The sequence below is a fragment of the Chlorocebus sabaeus genome, chromosome 9 (genome assembly GCF_047675955.1).
Source record: "Chlorocebus sabaeus isolate Y175 chromosome 9, mChlSab1.0.hap1, whole genome shotgun sequence".
Classification (NCBI taxonomy): Eukaryota; Metazoa; Chordata; class Mammalia; order Primates; family Cercopithecidae; genus Chlorocebus; species Chlorocebus sabaeus.
In genome coordinates this window covers 48,393,389-48,407,341 of record NC_132912.1, presented here as the reverse complement: position 1 = coordinate 48,407,341, position 13,953 = coordinate 48,393,389, and the positions used below count along the sequence as shown (strand labels likewise).

Sequence of the window (13,953 nt, the reverse complement as noted above, 5' to 3'; positions counted from 1 at the left end):
GTGTGCATTAATACTGAATGCTGGCATGGGTGCAGACAAATGGGCCCTGCTGGGAAGTGGGGGCCTAAGCAATTCCATAGGGATGTGCCACTGGAAACACCAGGAAGAGCATGTGCCAACTACGGGGCAGCCTGATTCCAGGAAGAAGGGAAAAGGAAGGATGAGGACATACCTGCCCAGCTTTTCTCTCAAAATTCACCAATAACATAGGTCTTCCTCCAACTCACCTCTCCTCGGTGAATGAGGTTGGGGTAAAGCAAGTGTCTTACAGTTGGAGGAGCTCTCTCTGCATGAAAAGAAACATTAGGAGTTGGAAAGAAGTCTCCACTTCCAATAACAAGTGCATTCCCTTATCTTCTCCTGGCCCTCAACTGTTTTATTAATTGTATTACTTTTCAATTGCTGAGTAGCAAATTATCTCAAATATACCAGCTTAAAACAACACAAATTTATTATCTCACAGTTTCTACGGGCCAAGAGTCTGGGCTTGCTTTAACCGGGTGCTCTGCAAAGCTGCAATCAAGGTGTCTGTCAGAGCTTGGTTCTTATCTGGAGGCTCAAATGGTGATGAATCCACTTCTAAGGTGTTGAGAGAATTCATTTCCTTGTTGCTGTAAGATTGAGAGTCAGCTTCTTGCTGGCTGTTGACTGGAGGCCATCCTAAACTCCCAGAGGCTGCCTGCAGTTCCCTGGCACATGACCCTCTTCAGAGGCCCTCTCATAACATAGCGATTTAGTTCTTCAAAGCCAGCATGGGAGAAAGAGAGTGAAATTCTGGCAAAAGGGAGTCTTAGATAATGTAATCATGAGAGTGATAGCGCATCATCTTTGCCATGTTCTCTATTGATTAGAGGAAAGTCAGAGGTCATTCCCACTCAAGGGTACACACACAGGGTCTAACCACCAGGAGGTGAGCAGCATAGGGACAATCTTAGAGTCTGTCCACCACAACACTGCATAACAGGGACAACCTGGCCACAGATCAGGGAATGCTCACATTCCTCATTCCCCCATCTCATCATATTTTATAATCTGTCATTTATAACACTCCAATTCCAAGTAACATATTTCTATATTAATCAGGACTGCCAGTTTTTAAAATAACATACACCAAACCAAAACTAGTTTATGAAGAAGCTAAATGTGTTAACTCGCAAATACAAGACATAAAAGAATATCCCAACTATAAGAAGAGACTGGAATGGTGGCTCATGTCTGTAACCCAGCACTTTAAAGGGCTGAGGCAGGAGTACTACCTGAAGTCAGGAGTTCAAGACAAGTCTGGGCAATATAGTGAGACTCCCATCTCTACAGAAAATTTAAAAAGTAGTCAGACATGCTGGCACACACCTGTATTCCCAGTTGCTCAAGAGGCTGAAATGGGAGGATTTCTTGAGCCCAGAAGTTGGAGACTGCAGTAAGCTATGATCATGCCACTGCACTCCAGCCTGAATGAAAGAACAAGACCCTATTTAAAAAAAAAAAAAAAAAAAAAAGTAAAAATGGGCCTTAACAAAAACTGAAACTAGGACTCCAGGACTTTAAATGCTATCAGGACATGTTTTCCATCTCTCATAAACGCATCTCTTTGTGTGTTAGCTTCATTGTTTCTCATCGTGGTGAAATTTCTCCAGCAGTGCTAAACATGGCTACTGGTAGCACTCAGGTTTTATGTCTTACAGCTTCTACAACTGGGAAGATATCGACCCACTTTTAATTTCAATGTTAAAAATACCACATACCACATGAGGGGCTTCACTTATGTGTAGTGGACTACTACATGTGGTGTGGTAGAAAAAATAAAAAAGATCTTGAAACCAATTTGAAAAGCCAGGTAAGTTTTTTTGTTTTGTTTTGTTTTGTTTTTTTGTTTTTGTTTTTTTTAAATTTAAAGGCACTGACCGGGCACGGTGGCTTATGCCTGTAATCCTAGCACTTTGGGAGGCCGAGGTGGGTAGATCACGAGGTCAGGAGATGGAGACCATCCTGGCTAATATGGTGAAACCCCATCTCTACTAAAAATACAAAACAATTAGCCGGGAGTGGTGGCGGGCACCTGTAGTCCCAGCTACTCGGGAGGCTGAGGCAGGAGAATGGTGTGAACCCAGGAGGCGGAGCTTGCAGTGAGCCCAGATCACACCACTGCACTCCAGCCTGGGCCACACAGCGAGACTGTCTCAAAACAAACAAACAAACAAAAAATTTAAAGGCACTGGGGAGTTGTTGAATTAACCAGGACTAGAAGCACCAATATTTTACACAGAGGAGAGAAATCATGGATTGATTAGATGATGCTTTGCAGTCACATTTTTCCCTAGAAGCATTTACGGATTCCTAGTGCAGAGGAAGGAGGCTAAGATTCTGGTTAGGTAGAGGATCATTAGTGGGAAGCAGAGAAACCAGTGGAAACTCTAGAAATCTTCTGGAGTTGAAGAAGAGAAATTAGAGATTGGAAGAAACGAGATTTTAATGAGAAGAAAAGAAAAAAAATCCTAAGCCAGACACGTGGACAAGTTTCCCTTTAAGACATTTGCTGAGTCCTGAAGCTTCACAGGAAAGAAGGCAAGCGGGGAGGCGGGGGGCACACGGTTGGGGAGTGGGAGTGTTGGGGGGAAAGCATCTGGACAGTGGAGAAGCATATTTAGCAAGCATGACTAGTTGAGGAAACAAGGCAGTTCAGGAGCCTCCAAGAGAAGGGGCCCAGGTGAATGTGCTAGGCTCTTAGAATCACTAAAAAACTCTACCCTAAGAACATGGATTAACCAGAGGCAGATGGAGCCTTTCTGAAGCTGCAATCACATTTGACTTAACACAACACAATTCCTCATGAGAATAAAGTGATCAGCCAACTCCCAGACTAGGTAACATAATGAGACCCTGTCTTTACCAAAAAACAAAACTAAACTAAACTAAAACAAACAAACAAACAAAAAACAGGGTTGGTGATGTGTTCCTGTGATCCTAGCTACCTGGGAGGCTGAGGTGGAAGGATTTCTTGAGTTTGGGAGGTCAAGGCTGCAGTGGGCTGTGATTGTGCCACTGCATTCCAGCCTGGGTGACAAAGTGAGACCCTGTCCCCAAAAAAAAAAAAGAAAAAAAAGAAAAAAGAAAAATTATGCTAGATGGAAATAGAGAAATTTGTAAGGGAATATAAATATAAAATATAAAAACTAAAAATAAAAGGACCTACAGGTGATTCAAATATTGAGGTTAGCAGATAAGGGCTTAAAATGAGTTTTTTGAAAAGATTAACATATCCAAGATATACAGGAGAAGGTGAAGGAAACAATGGAGGAAAATTTCACCAGATAATTTGAATTTAATAAAAAGAATCTAGTTGAAATTCTGCAGTAGAAAAATATTCAAAATTAATAACTGAAAAGAATAGATTTAACATGCAGATTAGACACAACAGAAGAAATTATTTGTAAATTAGAAGACAGCTCAATAGAAAATATCTGAATGAAAGCACAGAGAGATAAAAAATTGAAAAGAACAAAGGAGTGTAAGAGTCATGAAGTACACAGTGAAAAATCCATATATAACTGGAGACATACAAGAAAACAGAATGGGGCAGAAGAAATATTTGAAAAATAGTGGTCAAGAACCATCCAGAACTAAGAAAAAGACTTCAACCCTCAGATTCAAGAAGCTCTGTGAATGATAAATACATTAAATACAAACAAAACCATACCTAAATATATATCATAGTAAAACTTCTGAAAATCAAAGACAGATAATTTTGAGAACAAGCAGAGAAAATAATTTAAACGAGTAGCAATAAAACTGAAGTCAAATTCTCAATAGAAACAATAGGAAGTAGATTATAAGAAAACAATACTTAAAGTGTTGAAATAAGATAACTGTCAACTTAGAATTTTATGCCAAGAAATATATTCTTCAAAAATAAAGATAAAATATTTTGATAAGATATTTTGCAAAAAATATTGAGCAACTCTATTGCCAAGTAACTTCACTAAAAGAAACACTAAAGGGAGTTGTTTAGGCAGAAAAAAAGTGATGCTAGATGGAAATGTAGAAATGCAGGAGGGAATAAAGGAACATATAAGGAAACATAAGTGACTGACTATTGCCTGTACACAGCAATCATAACAGTTTCTTATGCAATTTAAAATACATATAGAATTAAGATGCATGCCAAACATAAGATAAAAGGCATGCAGATGACAAAAGAAGTGAAATTGTTCTAAGGCATTGGTATTATCAGGGAAATAATAAAAGTAATTATATTGGACTGCAAATACCTAAGAATACACGTAATTATTAGGGTAACAACTAAAAGAGTAAAATATTGTATGGCTAACAAGTTAAGATATATATATTTATATAAGAATTATAAAATTAAGTAATATTTAGTAATTAATAATTAGTATTAATATAATATAATTAATATATGATAATACAATTAAAATAAATAATGTATAGTAAATAATATATAGTAATATATGGTAACTGTAGTAATTATATAATTACTATAAATAATAACTATACAATTAATGTATGGTACATTCATATATTTTTTGTACATATGTACATATACCATATATAAAAATTATATAATTAAATAATATATGGTACATTTGAATAGATTATAAAACATCTAATATATATTAGATACAGTATATAAATATCTAATATGTAATATTAGATATACTATATATAAACATCTAATATGTATATTTATATAATTAAATATTGAATATTATATATATTAGATGTTTATATAAAGTATATATAAAATTAAACCCTTCTCCCCCAAAAAAGAGAAGAAAGGAAAAGAAATATATCAGATAGAAAAAAGTTAACCATATAAAGAAAAAAGACGGTATATATAAACACATTTATCTCTGTAACTATGTTAAATATAAATAATGTAATCATGCCAATAAATAGACAATCAAACTGAATTAGAAAAGTAGAAGACTAATTCACCTATATGCTATTACAAGTAAACAACTTGTTAAGGACACAAACTTTAAAAGCAAAATTGTGGGAAAAGATATTAAGAAAACAGTGAAAAAGGGAAACTGATATAGAAATTAATGGCAAAGTAGGCTTTAAGGCAGGAAAAGTCACCAAAGAAAATGAATATTTCATAATTAGGAAGGAATCAATTTACCAGGAAGATATAACAATTTTAAATCTATATGCACCAAGTAATATCTAAATATGTAAAACAAAAAGTGATAAAATAGAAGAAGAAATAGAAAAAAACACAATTAAAGTAGGAGACTAAAATTCACCTCTCTCAATAACCAATAATATAATCTAAAACAGATATATAGTAGAGATAAACATTCTGAAAAACTTAACTGAGAAATGTGACCCAATTGATGTGTATAGAATCCAACAACATCAAAATACAAAATCTTTCAAGTGTACATGGAACATTCACCAAAACTGGCCATATTTTGGGTACAAAGTAAATCTCAATACAAAATAATCAAAATTATTCAAAGTACGTACTCTAAGCATAGTTCATATAGGAAAATTTCTGGCCTTAAATGCATATTTAGAGGAAAAAGTACATCTGAAATGTTATTTTTTGACTTTCATCTAAATAAGCTAGAAAAAGAAAGTAAATCAAACTTTTTAAAGGCAAATAAAAAGATAAAGAAAATAGCAGAATTCCATGAAATTTTAAAAAATCAAATGAAAATAGAAAATGAATTCAACAAAATAAGACTTTTTTGATATGTTAATAGAATTGATGTTAGAATTGACATGATAGCAAGACTGATAAAAGAAAAAACACAAAAATTACAAATAACAGGAATGAAAAAAGGGACATCATTCCAAACACTACAAATATTTTAAAAATAATAAAATGATATTTTGGCCATTTTTTGCTTAATTCATATATATCATTCTCTGGGTTCTTCCCTGGGAGGACTATACCAATAAGAGTTCTTTGTTCTCTATTCTTCCATTTGGGGTTACCCTGACAGATTGGAAGTGAGAAGGAGAGTGAAGTCAGGGTATTTATTCTAACAGCTTCCTCCCTACTGTGTCATTTCAGAGGAATGGAGGCTGGATGCCTCCATCAAGTGCCCCTCCTCCTCTCGATGGTCACCCTCACCATACAATTATCCTTCCCACTATGGACAATCATTCCTTCCCCTCTTCTCCCCTCTTTAAGCCTAAGGGTGGTGCCAGCCCCACTGCTACTAGCCCCAGGGTGCTGCATTGTTTCTTGTGATTTTCCCACATCTTGCCCATACCTTTAATAACTTTCTCTATAAGAGATAGTTTCTTTAATAAACTCTCTACAAACAATCCTAATTGGAACATACCATCTGTTTCCTGCTGTGACTTTCACTGATACAGCTCCTTTGTCCCCACGTCCTTCTTCTAACATATTGCCTTATCTTAATTAGCAATGTCACATTTCAATAGGTTGTCCAAGCCAGAGATGTAAAAAATCATCCTAGTGCTCTTCCCTTCTCTCATCCCTCATACCTAGCCATTGCTGAGTCTGTGTGATTCTTGCTTTTTAAAAAAAAAAAAAAAAATCACTTTTGTTGCTCCCTTCTTCTATCGTCGCAGTCACTGGCCTCATAATCAGGCCCATATCTTTTCTCTCTGAAAAAAAAAAAAAAAAATGCTGCACTCTTTCAATTGACACCTGCAAGGTTGTTTGCTCTGCACTCTACTTGTGCACTCATCAGTGGAAGGATGAAGGGGGCTGAAACCTCACTTATCCTCCACTTTACATGTTATATGTCCTGCAGCAGGGTCCTGTTAACTTGGAGGAAAGGATTCCTTTTTTATTCATACAAAGACAATGAAACTAGTGGTGGTCCTGCATTTAGCAACCTACAACCCGTGAAATGTTCTGATCACCAATATATTCCAGCCAACACATGATCTAGTAACATAATCTAGAGCCTTGCTTGGCATAAAAAGCCCACAAAGATGTGGTCCCTGCTTAGTTCAGATTTTACTAATCTCTACTTTGTAGTCTATTCTCCAGCGATGCTAACCCCTGGCGAGCCCCTAAATGTGGCATTCTATCCCAAGCTTTCATATCTTTGTACAGACTGCTCTATCTCTGGAATACCCTTCCTCTGCTCCTGTGCTGTGTGGGCTTCAAGATGGTCCCTAGTTATCTCTGCCTCTTAATTTTCACATCCTGTGTGGTTCCCTCCCTTGAGTGTTGATGGAGTGGGGGCTCTAAGTTAATTCTAACCAATAGAACATAGCAAGCATAATGGAACATCACTTCTGTGATTATGTTACATAAGACTGTAATTTCTAACTTGCTAGCAGACTGTCTCTTGCTGGCTTTAATGAAACAAATTGCTATCCAGTGAGCTGTTATATGAGGAGGCAGGCCCACATAGCAAAGAACTATGAGAAACTTCTAGCCAACAGTCAGAAGGAAATTAAGCCCTCAGTCAATAGAATACAAGAAACTGAATTCTGCCAATAACCACATAATTGTGGAAGAACATCCTTCCCCAGTCAAGCCTTGAGATGAAACTGCAGCCCCAGCCACCGTCTTTTTTCTCCCAAATTGTTTTCTTTTTCTTTTTGTTGACACATAGATACCATATATATTTATAGAATGCAGAATAATATTTTCACATATGTATACAATGTGTAATTACAAAATCAGGGTAATTGGCATATCCATTACCTCAAACATTTACCATTTCTTTGTGTTGTGAACATTCAAAATTCACTCTTCTAGTTTTCTGAAAATACACAATAAATTATAGTTAACCATATTCATGCTGCAGTGCTACAGAACACTAGAATTCACTCTATTTAGCTGTAACTTTGTATCAGTTAGCCCTCTCCTTATCTCCCCTCCCTTCTACCCTTTCCAGCCTCTAATACCCGTGATGCTACTCTCTACTTCCATGAGTTGGGTTTTTATTTAGCTCCTACATATGTATGAAAACGTTCAGTATTTATCTTTCTGTGCCTGACTTATTTTGCTTAACATAACATCCTCCAGCTCCATCCATGTTGCCATGAATGACAAGATTTTATTTCGTTTTTTTTTTTGAGACAAGGTCTCTGTCACCTAGGCTGGAGTATGATGACATGATCATAGCTCACTGCAGCCTCAAACTACTGGGCTCAAGTGATCCTCCTGTCTCAGCCTCCTTGAGTAGCTAGAATTACAGGCATGTGCCACCATGCCCAGTTGCTTTTTGTATTTTTCCTAGAAACAGGGTCTCACTATGTTGCCCAGGCTGGTCTTGAACTCCCATGCACTTCTCTAACCTCAGCTTCCCAAAGTGCTGGGATTACAGGCATAAGCCACCATGCCCAGCACAGGATTTCATTTTGTATGGTTGAGTAGTATTCTATTGTGTATATACACCAAATTTTTTAAATCCATTCATCTGTTGATGGACATTTATGTTGATTCCATATCTTAGTTATTGTGAATAATGCTATGGGGGTGCAAGTATGCCTTTAATATACTGATTTCATTTCCTTTGGAAAATACTCAGTAGTGAGATTGTTGGATTGTTTGGTAGTTTTAGTTTTCTAAGAAACCTCCATACGGTTTTCCACAATGCCAGCCAACATCTTGATTGCAGCCTGGTAGGAAGCCAAGAAGCATAGGACCCTGAGAAGCTATGCCTGAACTCTTCACTCACAGAAACCGTGAGATAATAAATGTGTGTTGCTCTAGGCTGCTAAGTTTGTAGTTATTCATTATGCAGCAATAGATAACTAATACAGCACCTGAATTCAGAAAACTCTTGGTCATCAGAGACTGGGATGCTCCTTCCTCTTGATTCCAATACACCAAGTACATTCCCCATCATGCTAGCCAGAGACTTGAGAGCTGAACTCTGTCCATTGTAATTCTCATCTTTATTTATTTATTTATTTATTTATTTATTATTATTTTTGAGATGGAGTCTCGCTCTGTTGCGCAGGCTGGAGTGCTGTGGTGCCAACTCAGCTCACTGCAACCTCCACCTTCTGGGTTCAAGCAATTCTCCTAGCATCAGCCTCCAGAGTAGCTGGGGTTACAGGTGTGTGCCACCACACCTGGCTAATTTTTTGTATTTTTAGTAGAGGCAGGGTTTCATCATGTTGGCCAGGCTGGTCTGGGATTCCTGACCTCAAGTGATCCACCCTCCTTGGCCTCCCAAAATGTAGGGATTACAGGTGTGAGTCACTGTGCCCAGCCTCATTTTTATTTCTGTGTTCTTTTTCTCTACACTCTGGATATGTCTCCTGAGCTCTCTTTTACATCTCTGTTGTCTAAAATATCTGCGCTGGTCTCTGCTGCTTTCAGTGTGGATTTCAATTGCCTGAATTTCAATTTTAGATTTCTTGTAATCTTTCCTAATTCAACTGTTTTCTTATTTTGTCTTTTTGCTTTCTGAACTTGGCTTCTCTCATATTTGTGAGGATGAGAAGCATTTTGCTGCATTTTGTTAGACAGTTTTCAGAGGTATTGTACCAGGTCTGGTGCCAAACTCCCATCCTCTTAGTCTTGCTTCTGATTCCAGCAGTGACTGAGGCAAACAACTTAGCATGGGCTTTGACTTACCTCACACCATGAGTGTCTTGTTCCAAATATGCCCTGTGCATCCTTTACTTTCTATTTTTGGATGTCTTTGTCATCATGGACTGCAGCCTTCTCTCCAGCACATAAGAACCATCACAATCTGGAAGTACGTGGAGGATTTAGTGTCCTGGGCAGCAGCCCTATCAGAGCCAATGGATAAAGACTGCTGCCTGTGGGTCCTTGGGTAGACAGATGGGAGAGACACTCTATCAGCTTCTTTGAAGGTCCTGATGGAATTAAGTCCAGTCACTCTCAGCCTTTCTTCCTTTTATCACTTTCCCAGGGGCCTCCCTTCCATTCTCTCAGATTTTCCCCCAAATAATTTATCCTATATATATATTCTTGCTTTCACTGTTTTTGGTAGCATCCAAGCCAAGCCAAGTATATTCTTCCTTTCTAATGCCAGGATAATTCCTTTTTACTAATCTGTAGTATTCACCAGCAACCTAGATGACCTGGAAGCATCTTCTTGCCCAGAGCCTCCTGATGAGAGCCCAGCCTAAATCTTGATTTTGGTCTTGTGAGACGCTAAACAGAAAACTCTGTTGAGCCCATCCAGACTTTTGACCATTAGACCTATGTTGTTTTAAGCTACTTAGTTGGTGGTACCTTGTTTTCTCACTGATCTTGAATCATGGGAGCAGGCCGAGAGATAGAACCTGTACTGGTTTAGATAGTGTCTCCCCAGAATTCACGTCCTTCCTGAATTTCAGAATGTGACCTTATTTGGAAATAGGGCCATTGAAAATGTACTTACAGTTAACATGAGGTCTTATTGGAATAAGTAGGCCCTTAATCCATTCTAACCGGTATTGTTATAAGAAGAGAAGAGGTACAGACACTGAGACACACTAGGGAGAAGGCTTTGTGAAGATGGAGGCAGAGATTGGAACAATGTGTCTATAAGCCAAGGAATGTTAAAGATAGCCAGCAGCAACAAAACCTAAGAGAAAGGCATGGCACAGATTATTCTCCTCTAGACCCCGCAGGGGGGAGTACATGGCCCAGTATACACTTTGATTTCAGACTTCTAGAACCCAGAACTGTAAGGAGACAAATTTCTGTTATTGAAAGTCACCCAGTTTGTGTTACTTTGCTATAGCAGGGCTAGAAAACTAATACAGGACCTAAGTGTTTTTCTGCGCTTTTTGTGTGGTCTTTGTTTCATCAATCAAAGCCTGAGCCTTCCATGTAACAAAGTATGGACTGCATTCCTTAATCTAGGCTTATTTGTTAATAGGTTGTCTATCATTCTGAGGTTTTAGTGAGAGCATGGGTTTGTATTCTCACCTGTATGTTCAGGAAGATATCTGTGGGTGTTTGAAATAAGCTCTTTTTAGAGACTGCTCTAGTAGTCAGGGCTCTCCAGAGAAGCAGAATCAGTCAGATATATATAGATACATAAAAGGATATTTATTTTATTTTATTTTTTGAGACAGAGTCTCACTCTGTCACCCAGGCTGGAATTCTGTGGTGCAATTTCAGCTCACTGCAACTTCCGCCTCCTGGGTTCAGGCAATTCTCCTGCCTCAGCCACCCTAGAAGCTGGGATTACAGGCACATGCCACCATGCCTGGCTAATTTTTGTATTTTTAGTAGAGATGGGGGTTTCACCATGTTGATCAGGCTGGTCTCGAACTCCTGACCTCAGGTGATCCAACTGCCTCGGCCTCCCAAAGTGCTGGGATTATAGATGTGAGCCACCGCGCCCAGCCTATAAAAGGAGACTAATCATGGAAATTGGATCACATGATTATGGAGGCCAAGAAGTCCCATGATCTGCCATCTGCAAGCTCAAGAACCAGAAAAGCAGGTGGTGTAATTCCATTTGAGTCCAAAGGTCTGAGAACCTAGCGGGCTGCTGGTGTCAGCCTCCAAATATGAAGGCTCAAGAACGAGTAGTATCAGGGCCTAAGGGCAGGAGAAGATGGATTTCCCAGCTCCAGAAGAGAGTGAATTCACCTTTCCTCTTCTTTTTTGTTTTAATCCAACCCTCAAGGGATTGGATGATGCTCATCTACATTGGTGAGGGCATATCTTTTTTATTCTGTCTACAGATTCAAATGCCAATCCCTTCCCTACATACACATCTAGAAATAATTATTTACCAGCTACGTGCATATTACTCAACCCAGTCAAGTTAACAAGTACAATTAACCATCACAACCGCTGTGTAGCATGACCATTCTGAATGCTGTTGTTGCACATTTTGGAAACTTACTATAATTTTTTTCTAGGACCATGTGAGGCATTAATTAACTATCAAAATAATAAATGTTGACAGAAGATAAGTAAGTCCTTCAATCCACTACATAAACTTTGCCTTGGCTTTGGGGCTCTGGAGTTTTAAAAGGCCAGGTCCAGAAAGGAAAGGCCTAAGCCAGTCAATTTCCCTTCAATTTCAGAAAGGAAATAAAAGAATATATGATTGTCAAGTGGTATTATTTGGAATAACATACCCTCAGCATCAGAAAATGGAGAAGAGGAAACTGAAAAGAATCTGTGTAATGTGCAATAGTGTATATACTTGAGGCATTCTTCTACATGGCTGCCAGAAAGATCCATTAAAAATGCAAACCTGGCCGGGTACGGTGGCTCAGGTCTGTAATCCCAGCACTTTGGGAGGTCCAAGATGGGTGGATCATTGAGGTCTGGAGTTCGAGACCAGCCTGGCCCACGTGAAACCCCATTTCTACTAAAAATACAAAATTAGCTAGGCATGGTGGCAGGCACCTGTAGTCCTAGTTACTTGGGAGGTAGAGACAGGAGAATTGCTTGAACCGGGGAGGCAGAGGTTGCACTGAGCCGAGATGGCACCCCTGTACTCCAGTCCGGGTGACAGAGTGAGACTCCATCTCGAATTTAAAATAAAATAAAATAAAATAAAAATAAAAATCTGACTCTATATCGCCCCTACTTAAAGCCCTCTGGTAATACCAGAATGACTTCAGGAACATCAGTCACACTTCTTAGCTGGTCATTCACACCCTCCATGATTGGTGACCTCTCTACCTCCTCACCCTCATCTTCTCCACTCCCAACACACACTGTAAGTAACAGCCACACGGGGCTGTGCACAGTCCCCTGAATATTCCATGCTCCTTTATGCATTGTGCATTTGAGTATGTGTTCCTACACTGGCATGGCTTCTCTTCCTCCAACCATCTCAGGCTGAACTGGCAAATCCTTCCTGGCCCACCCAACCAGAGGAGGGTCTCTCATCCTTGGTGCTGTGCTGGGCCCAGTGCATGTCTTCATTCTGCATGTATCCCCATCTTAGGCATGATTTGGTTTCGTGGCTCACTTTTTGCTGTAGCTGTGGCCCAGTGAGTCTCCCACTGGCACTACTGGCATGGAGCCTATCAGTGTTTGCTGATTAAAGACACAAAGTAGAGTGCTGGCCGCCCATCCAGAGTCAGATCAGAGCTGAGTAGCAGCCTGGTGTCTGCGTAGTATGAAGTTGTGGAGATAGACAAAACCTGGAGTTGAGTGGGACGTGGCTACATAACTTTTTGAAATGAAAAAGAAAAGATAAGCCAGTGCAAACACACAACCTCAAAAAGCATGACTGTTCCCACTTTGTGACTCTCGTGCCCATGCACAGTAACCAGAATTGCATCTCCAAGATTATTTTCCAGGAAAAGGAACCAGTACTTCTTGGAGGACAACTGATTCCACGGCTCAGGAAAAATCACCATGGGCCTGGACTTAGTAGTAACAGAAAATGGGATGCTGTCAAGATGTCAGGGCGATGGGCTCCCACTAGTGAGACTCAAAGACCAGAATCATAATTATGTTTAATTAGAAGAGCTTAAGCCAGTGAAAGGTCATGAGTTCATAAGGTACTTAAAAGAGGAGAGTTAATATTATGTAATAAAACAGTAGTTGTAACATTTAAAAAGATGTGTATACTAGGATTAAAAGAAATTTTTATATATTTCAGTAAATATCAGAATATTAATATGAAAACTTTTTCTCCTAATTACATGTTAATTAAAAGTTGATACACATCTATGTAAGAATATACACTTTTTATTGGAGCACAAGAAAGAGAACAAAATAATGTGGTCATAGTAGATATATGCAATCTGAAAAGCTAAGTTAGAAAATATGGCTTAATAATTCTGCAATGAAGTATAAAGTTTAAAACCAGTACTTGAGTTAAATTAAGATTTTTTTAAAGGGAAAATTGCCTGTGAGGAACTTTTCTCAAGTAAGTGTGAAGTAAAAAGCAATTTAAATGCAGGCAGACCTCATTTTTCTGCTTCCCTTTATTGCACTTTGCAGATACTGCATTGCTTACAAATGGAAGGTTTGTGGCAATCCTGTATGCAGCAAGTCTATTGGCACCATTTTTCTAACAGCAGGTGCTCACTTCATTTGTGTTT

At 38.7% G+C, this 13,953-nt stretch overlaps 1 pseudogene; it reads right to left on the bottom strand.

The window, feature by feature from the left end:
• LOC103216775 (double homeobox protein A-like) overlaps nucleotides 1-12,676 on the bottom strand; it is a 36,147-nt pseudogene extending 23,471 nt beyond the window's left edge.
• Nucleotides 12,677-13,953: the final 1,277 nt, after the last annotated feature.